Source organism: Otolemur garnettii, unplaced genomic scaffold (assembly GCF_000181295.1).
Source record: "Otolemur garnettii isolate 467f Iridium unplaced genomic scaffold, OtoGar3 scaffold00024, whole genome shotgun sequence".
In the NCBI taxonomy this organism is placed as follows: Eukaryota; Metazoa; Chordata; class Mammalia; order Primates; family Galagidae; genus Otolemur; species Otolemur garnettii.
This window is the reverse complement of record NW_003852419.1, coordinates 19,489,105-19,496,077: the sequence shown is the minus strand read 5'-3', so window position 1 is coordinate 19,496,077 and position 6,973 is coordinate 19,489,105. Positions and strand designations below refer to the sequence as shown.

The 6,973-nt window shown below is 45.8% G+C and overlaps 1 pseudogene; it reads left to right on the top strand.

Annotated features, from left to right (window-relative positions):
* The first annotated feature begins 340 nt into the window (after positions 1–340).
* On the top strand, positions 341–745 carry LOC100940808 (annotated as a pseudogene).
* Positions 746–6,973: the final 6,228 nt, after the last annotated feature.

Genomic DNA, 6,973 nt, shown 5'->3' with positions numbered 1-6,973 from the left:
GTGCAACAGTCATCCCTACCCATAGTTTGGTTGTGAGGATTAAATGAGATCATGGCAGGGCTAGTAGCCGCTGTTCCTGAGACCAGAGTCCTTGGCCTAGTTAATCATGTGTAACTTCTACCTACCTTCTGTCATAGAAGACAGAGGACCTAATCAGTTACTCACTGTGACAAGCATGAGCCTCATCCCCCCTACTTTTAGTATTTTTTGTTTTTATAGTTTGTCCTCATTGCTTTGCTTGCCTAAGGAAAGGCATTTCATCAGAATAAAAAATCTAGTATTCTGATGGGTGAAGCTGCTGCCATCTTGCTTCTGGAAGGTCTAAGCGCCGGGCCCAGTCATGTCTTACTGCTGGCAGGAAGGGAAGGATCGAATCATATTTGTGACCAAAGAAGACCATGAAACCCCAAGCAGTGCAGAGCTGGTGGCTGATGAACCCAATGATCCATACAAGGAGCATGGTTGATACTGCCAAATGGAGACAAACTGGAACTGCCCGTGCCTTGGGGGAATGGTCAGTGACCCCTGTGGGGAACAGTTCAAGTCAGCCTTTTCATGCTTCCACTATAGTACAGAGGATGTCAAGGGATCAGACTTTATAGACCAGTTCCGGGCCATGCAGGAATGTATGCAGAAGTGCCCAGACCTCTATTCGGAAGAGGAAGAAGAGAAGCCAGCAGAACATGTAGAAGAAATGGCTGCCACTGAGGCCACTGCAACCAAAGAAGAGGAGGGGTCAAGTTAATGAAGGCCAGAAGGCACTGGAGCCCAGTCCTTCCATTTTAGGGTGATATGGACCTTTTATAAAATGCCTTTTAGCCACCTTCCAAGAAAGTATCTTTTCCTCTATTTTGTGCACTGTAATGTACAAGATAACTTATTCTGATGCTCAGAGGTCTTGGCCTATTGACATATACACTAAAAAAATGGAGATTGTATGTATGTGTTTCGTATTACAAACCAGTCAGCAAATGTAGTCTCCACTTTTGAATTCACTTCTCAGATTGCTCTGAATTTTACCACTTTGAAATAGTGGGCTGAATATTGCCAGCATCCAAAAATCACTATCCAGGAATGTTTCTTATGAGTGAGTTGATTTATTCTGATTCATTATATTTATACCTTTTAGTAGATTTTATACCCTTTGGGTAATGAAAGAGAAACAAAACATCTTCCTTTAAAATGCTTGGGTAGCGCCAATTCCTACTTAGAAGAGGCCAGATGGTGAGGTACTTACTATTCAAAAACCATCTTGACCTTGAGCACATAAGGGGGTGCTATACTTCATTCCTGATACATTTTGGTTTCCACTTTTTTGGTTTTCTAATTTTAGAAGGTGGAGATTTGGACCTCCCATTCATGATCCCTTTTTAGTGAAGAGAAAGGCTGGTTCTTACTGTTCTTGCTATTCCAAAAGCCCTAGTTTGGGGCCTATGTTCACACTGGCTTTCAGCCCAGTCAGATGCAATGTTCTTGAGAGGTGGGGACCCAGTTGTTACTGGAGTAGCAACCAGGAGAAGTAAGAGTGTGAATTAAGTACTCAATTAAAAGAAAATGTGATTTCTATGTGATTTTGAATGTGTTCTTTGCTTTTCCTAATAAAAATTATTTTTGATGTAAAAAAAAATCTAGTATTCTAAATGATGGTAGGAAAACAACACATTTTAAAACTGCACATGACGTTTGGCTGATTGTGAGCATTCTCTTTTCCCCTCGGATTAGGAGCTTGTACAGACTACATGAATATTAAATTAAGCTCTACGTTTGTTTTGTAATATAGCTTAGTGTGTAAGGCAGTTAGTGTGTAAAATAAGTTAGTCTGTGGTAATGAAAAGTGTTATCCCTAGTTTAATTCTGCACAAAAGTCTCCTGTTGTGACAGCCTGGAAACTGAGTTGATGAGAATGCTGATGTTGTACAGAGACAGTTGATCAAACTAAAACAGGAGAGCAGAAATCTGGGCATTGCCTGAATGCCAGCGACTGTGACCCAGGCCAGCCTGAGGTAGAAAGCCTTAACTCTGAGGGATTTTGCCTTGACCTTTGCTGGCAATAAGAACATTCCAAAGAAACAGCTCCCTAAACCCAAGCCAGTGGGAATTTCAGTGACGTATGGTACGAGGTCATCATGCCAATAGCCCACCTCTTTGCAGGTACAAATCCCCTCAGGGGATGTGCCTGAGCATCCCAAGTCAAGGTGGAAGACAGACCCTCCCACCAAGATATGCTGTCTGATAGTCACAAAAACAACCATTCACTTCCAATAGCTGTGGCACTCTCCCTACTGTCATATCTGATTGAAAATTCTCCCAAGAAGGAAGCAATTCTCCAACTAGCTTACCACAATTTTCAGTCAGAAATTCTATAAGGAAACAACACGACCCAGAAATTATACTCCTAGATATTTATCCAAGAGAAGTGAAAACATATGCCCATACAAAGTCGTACACAAATGTTCAGAGCAGCTTTATTCATAATAGATTGTGAATCTGCTTTAAAGACTGAGGCCAAGTTTACTTCAAATCCAGAATTCAGTTTCTCCTCAAACTGTCTGCAGGGTTCCATATTGGCACTGAGAGGGACTCTTTTGATTAGGAAGGACAAACATGTCTAAGACAGCTTTGGGCCAGCTGTCATGCTCACAAATGTCTGGGAACCCCAAAGCACTGCCTAGCCCTGGGTTTACTGTAAGAATGGGCATGCTGTCCAGGAGTACCAAGAACACTTCCAGAAAGTCCAACTTACCTTTGGTTTTCTACTTTAAAGATTTTCTGGCCTAGGGTCAAAACCCAAGTGTTTCTTGTCTGAATTATCACTGTCACATTGCTAAGGGTAATGAGCCCCCTCAGCAGTGTCACACATATTACCTCTTGATCTTCACAGCATATTGAGACAGCAAGTTATGTTATACCCATTTTGCAGATTGAGGAAACCAGTCTCCAGAGGTGAGGTAACTTTCCCAAAGCCACATGGCAGGTGAGTCTTGGGCTGAAATTGAACCCACTTGTTCCAGCTCTGCAATAACTGAAGATGCAGGCTCACAGGTGGAATGATCTGCTGTAAATCACCTCAGAGCTACAACACAGTGGAGCTGGAACAGAGGGGCTCCCCGCCTGGGAATGCTCTGTAGACTGCCCTGTCAGCTGGGCCAGGCTGCATGTTCTGTTCTATGTGCTCCATTAGGAACAGTGTGGCCAGATGATTGCCCTCCTGGTAAGCCAAAACACAGCATTTCAAAGCCTTAAATTCTGATCTTAGCGCTTTATGAGCATTGGCTGAGTGATGCCTCGCACTAGCCCTGTGCTGTAAGTACTGTAAGCTGCCTCATTTAACAGGTGAGAATACAGAGGCAGGCAGTGGGTAAAGTACTTCCTGGATATCATCTGCCAGCCAGTAAGTGGCAAAGTCAGATCTGACACCCAGGTCTTTTTCTGACACCAAATCTAGGGTCTAATTTCTGATTTCTGAAAACACTGATGCAAGAAATGAAAGTCTTAGAGCCTTTGTAGTGAAATAACCATTTCTGGATTCAGTGGCAAAGCAGTGATAGGGTAGCTGAGGCTGCTGGAGTTAGCTGCTGGGGTTAGGCCACAAAAGAGTGAGACAGGAGACAACTAAACTAAGGCCTTAATCAGGGGCTTCCTTCAGAGCCTAATAGCAGAAGCTCGCTCACTGCATCACCACAGGTGCTGAACAGCTAAGAAATTCTGGCAGGCTAGCTTGGCCTTTGCAGCCCAGCATCCGGTCTCCACACCCTCTTTCTAGACATGGAACCATGGAGACTTCTGAATTGAATCGTTTTGGCCAAGAATCCGAGCTGCTCAGTGAGCAATTCTTTCAAATCTGAGAGTTACTGCTTTCAGTTAGGCCTTCTTGGAGTTTTCAGTGCATGAAGAACAGACGCCTCTGACCCTTGGGCTGGTCGTCCGTCACCGGCCCTCCCACACCCAGCACACACACCCCCTCCTAGCCTTCCATCAGTCTGTCCTAGTTGCCACGCCCAAAGGCAGTCTCTTTCTTTTCTAGGGTGAGAGGCGAAGCACAAAGGGCTGCGCGGCCAAGACCGCGAAGCAGCAACACGCACCGCTCGCGGAGGCTGGAAGAATAGTGGGGCCCGCTTTGTCCGCCCGCAGCCTCCTAGCGACCCTTTGCAGGGGGAATGCTGACCCCTGCTGGCCATGTGCGAGATCGCAGGGTGGCTGCCGCTTCTCCCGGCGGCGGCGAGACCCTGTTACCTGATGTTAGAGGCCCATCCCCGGAAGGCGCTGAACTCACGGTGCAGCCTCAGCCCCGGACCCCGCGTGGAGGCAGTGGGCCTCGAGGGGAGGTGGGAGAAGGCAGGGCTCTGGAGCAGCCGGGCATCAGAGGCTCTGGGTTCTGGTCCTGCCCCCACCCCCACCCCGTAACAGCCCTAGATGCCTCAGCACCACCCCTCACCTCGCAAATGCTGTCAACCCCTCCGTTTCTAGGGAAATGAGAAAGCAGGAAAAGATAAGAGGTCTGTCGCATGAGTGGCTCTGGTATCCCTCCAGGGCCCTGGCCTACCTGTGCTTCCAATGACTTCCTCAGTCAGGCATAGCTTCCTCAGGACCAGCCAACCCCAAACCACGAAGCTGCCTTCACTGAACAGGTTACTGACTGTGGTAGGCTGAATAATGGCCCCTGAAGGGATCCAGGTCCTAATCTCTGGAACCTGTGGATTTTACCTTACAAAGCAAAAAGGACTTGGCAGGTGTGATTAAGTTAAGAATCTTGAGATGGGGCGGCGCCTGTGGCTCAAGGAGTAGGGCGCTGAGCCCCATATACCAGAGGTGGCAGGTTCAAACCCAGTCGCCGCCAAAAACTGCAACAACAAAAGAATCTTGAGATGGAGCAATTATCCTGGCTTACTCAGGTGGGTCTTAAATGTGATCTCAAGGGTCCTTAGAAAAAGAGTGGAGATTTTGCCACAGAAGATAAAGCCATAGTACAAAGGAAGCAGATTTTCAGATGATTGGCTGCTGGCTTTGAAGATGAGTAAGTGGCCAAGAACAAAAGAATGTAAAGAATGTAAAGAATGCAGCTCTAGAAGCTGGATAAGGTAAGGAAATGGAGTCCCCTCTAAAACCTCTGCTGACACCTTGATTTTGGTCCAGTAGAACTAATTTCAGACTTCTGATCTGCAGAACCTTAAGAGAAGAAATGTTGCTTTAAGCCACCAAGTTTGTGGCAATTGGTTACAGCAGCCATAGGAAACTAATAAACAACCACCTACTCTCAAACTCTTGTGCTTGGCACTAGGATAAAGCAGTTAATGAACAAACAAATCCCTTCAACTCCCGGAGAAGTCTGTCATCTTCTTTTCCCTGGATTTTAAAAAGTAACACTCAGACAGACATCTTGCCAAAGATATATGAATGACCAATAAGATGTGAAAAGAGGCTCGGCGCCTATAGCTCAACCGGCTAAGGCGCCAGCCACCTACACCTAAGGTGGCGGGTTCGAATCCCCAGCCCAGACCCGCCAAACAACAAAGACGGCTGCAACCAAAAAATAGCCGGGCGTTGTGGTGGGCGCCTGTAGTCCCAGCTACTTGGGAGGCGGAGGCAGGAGACTCGCTTGAGCCCAGGAGTTGGAGGTTGCTGTGAGCTGTAATGCCATGGCACTCTACCCAGGGGGACAGCTTGAGGCTCTGTCTCAAAAAAAAAAAAAAAAAAGATGTGAAAAGATACACAAGCTCATTAGCATTAGGGAAATGCAAATAAAAACGAGAGTGGGATATCACTTCATACCCTCTAGGATGGCCAGAATAGAAGAGACAAACAATAACAAGTGTTGATAAGGATGTGGAGAAACTATAATCCTCATATATTGCTGGTGAGATGGTAACATGGTGCAACCACTTTGGAAAATAGTTAGCAGTTTCTTAAAATGTTAAACATATACATACCAAATGACCCAGCAATTCCACTCCCAAGAATCTAAGATAAATACGAACATCCAGAGACACATACGTGAATAACTGCATCATTCATAATTACCCAAACCTGTATTCAAAATGTGGTGTATAAAACTGAATATTATTCAGCAATGAAAACAGATTACTGTCATGCTACAACATGGAGAAGTCTCAGAAATATTGTGCTATGTGAAAGAAGCCAGACCCAAAAGACCACACACTGTATGAGCCTATATGAACTGTCTAGTGAGGCAAATCCACAGAGACAGATTAGTGGTGGCCTGTGACTAGGAGTTAGAATGAGGAATGACTGCAAAAGACAAGAGAGGTATTTTGGGGATTATGATGTTTTAATGTTGGATTGGGGTGATGGTTGGAGAACTTACTTAAAATAAATGAATTTTATGGCATATAATTTATGATTCAATAAAGCTGAGTTTTGTTGTTTTATTAAAGACACAGCCTAGGTATAGTTTGATGAAGCCACAAATCTCCCAAGAGAATTTAAGGGAGAGGAACCCTTAAAGATTTGGAAACCGAGAGTATGATGACAGGTCTGGGGACCACTGCCCAGCACTTCTTTGAATCATCCCAATAGGCAGCTCTAGCGCCAGGTACCCCATCTGTGTTGTGTCTTGACATTCTGGGGAGCAATGGAAACAGAGTTGCACAGAGTTCACCTCCCACCTTAGCCAGGGTTCTGTGTGGAAGCCAGTGTGCTCTTCATGCAGCCACAGGCTTCAGTCTTCCATAGGCAGGCACAGAATCTTCTCCACCCCCACCCCCCACAGATGGGTCTGTTGAGACACTGTGTGTTCCCTTCTCTCCTTTTAGAAGGGCCCTGTACCTCATCCCACCAAGCTCTTCCCTAGCTCCATTCCACTTATGAGGTTAGGATATGGGAGTTGCCTATCCTACTTAGCCCTGAACCTCTCGAAATCCCAAGGCCAGCCTGGATGCACCCTTCATTCTGAAGTTTTACTTCAAGAAAAGGAGTTCCTGGTTTGGCGCCTGTAGCTCAAGTGGCTAAGGGGCCA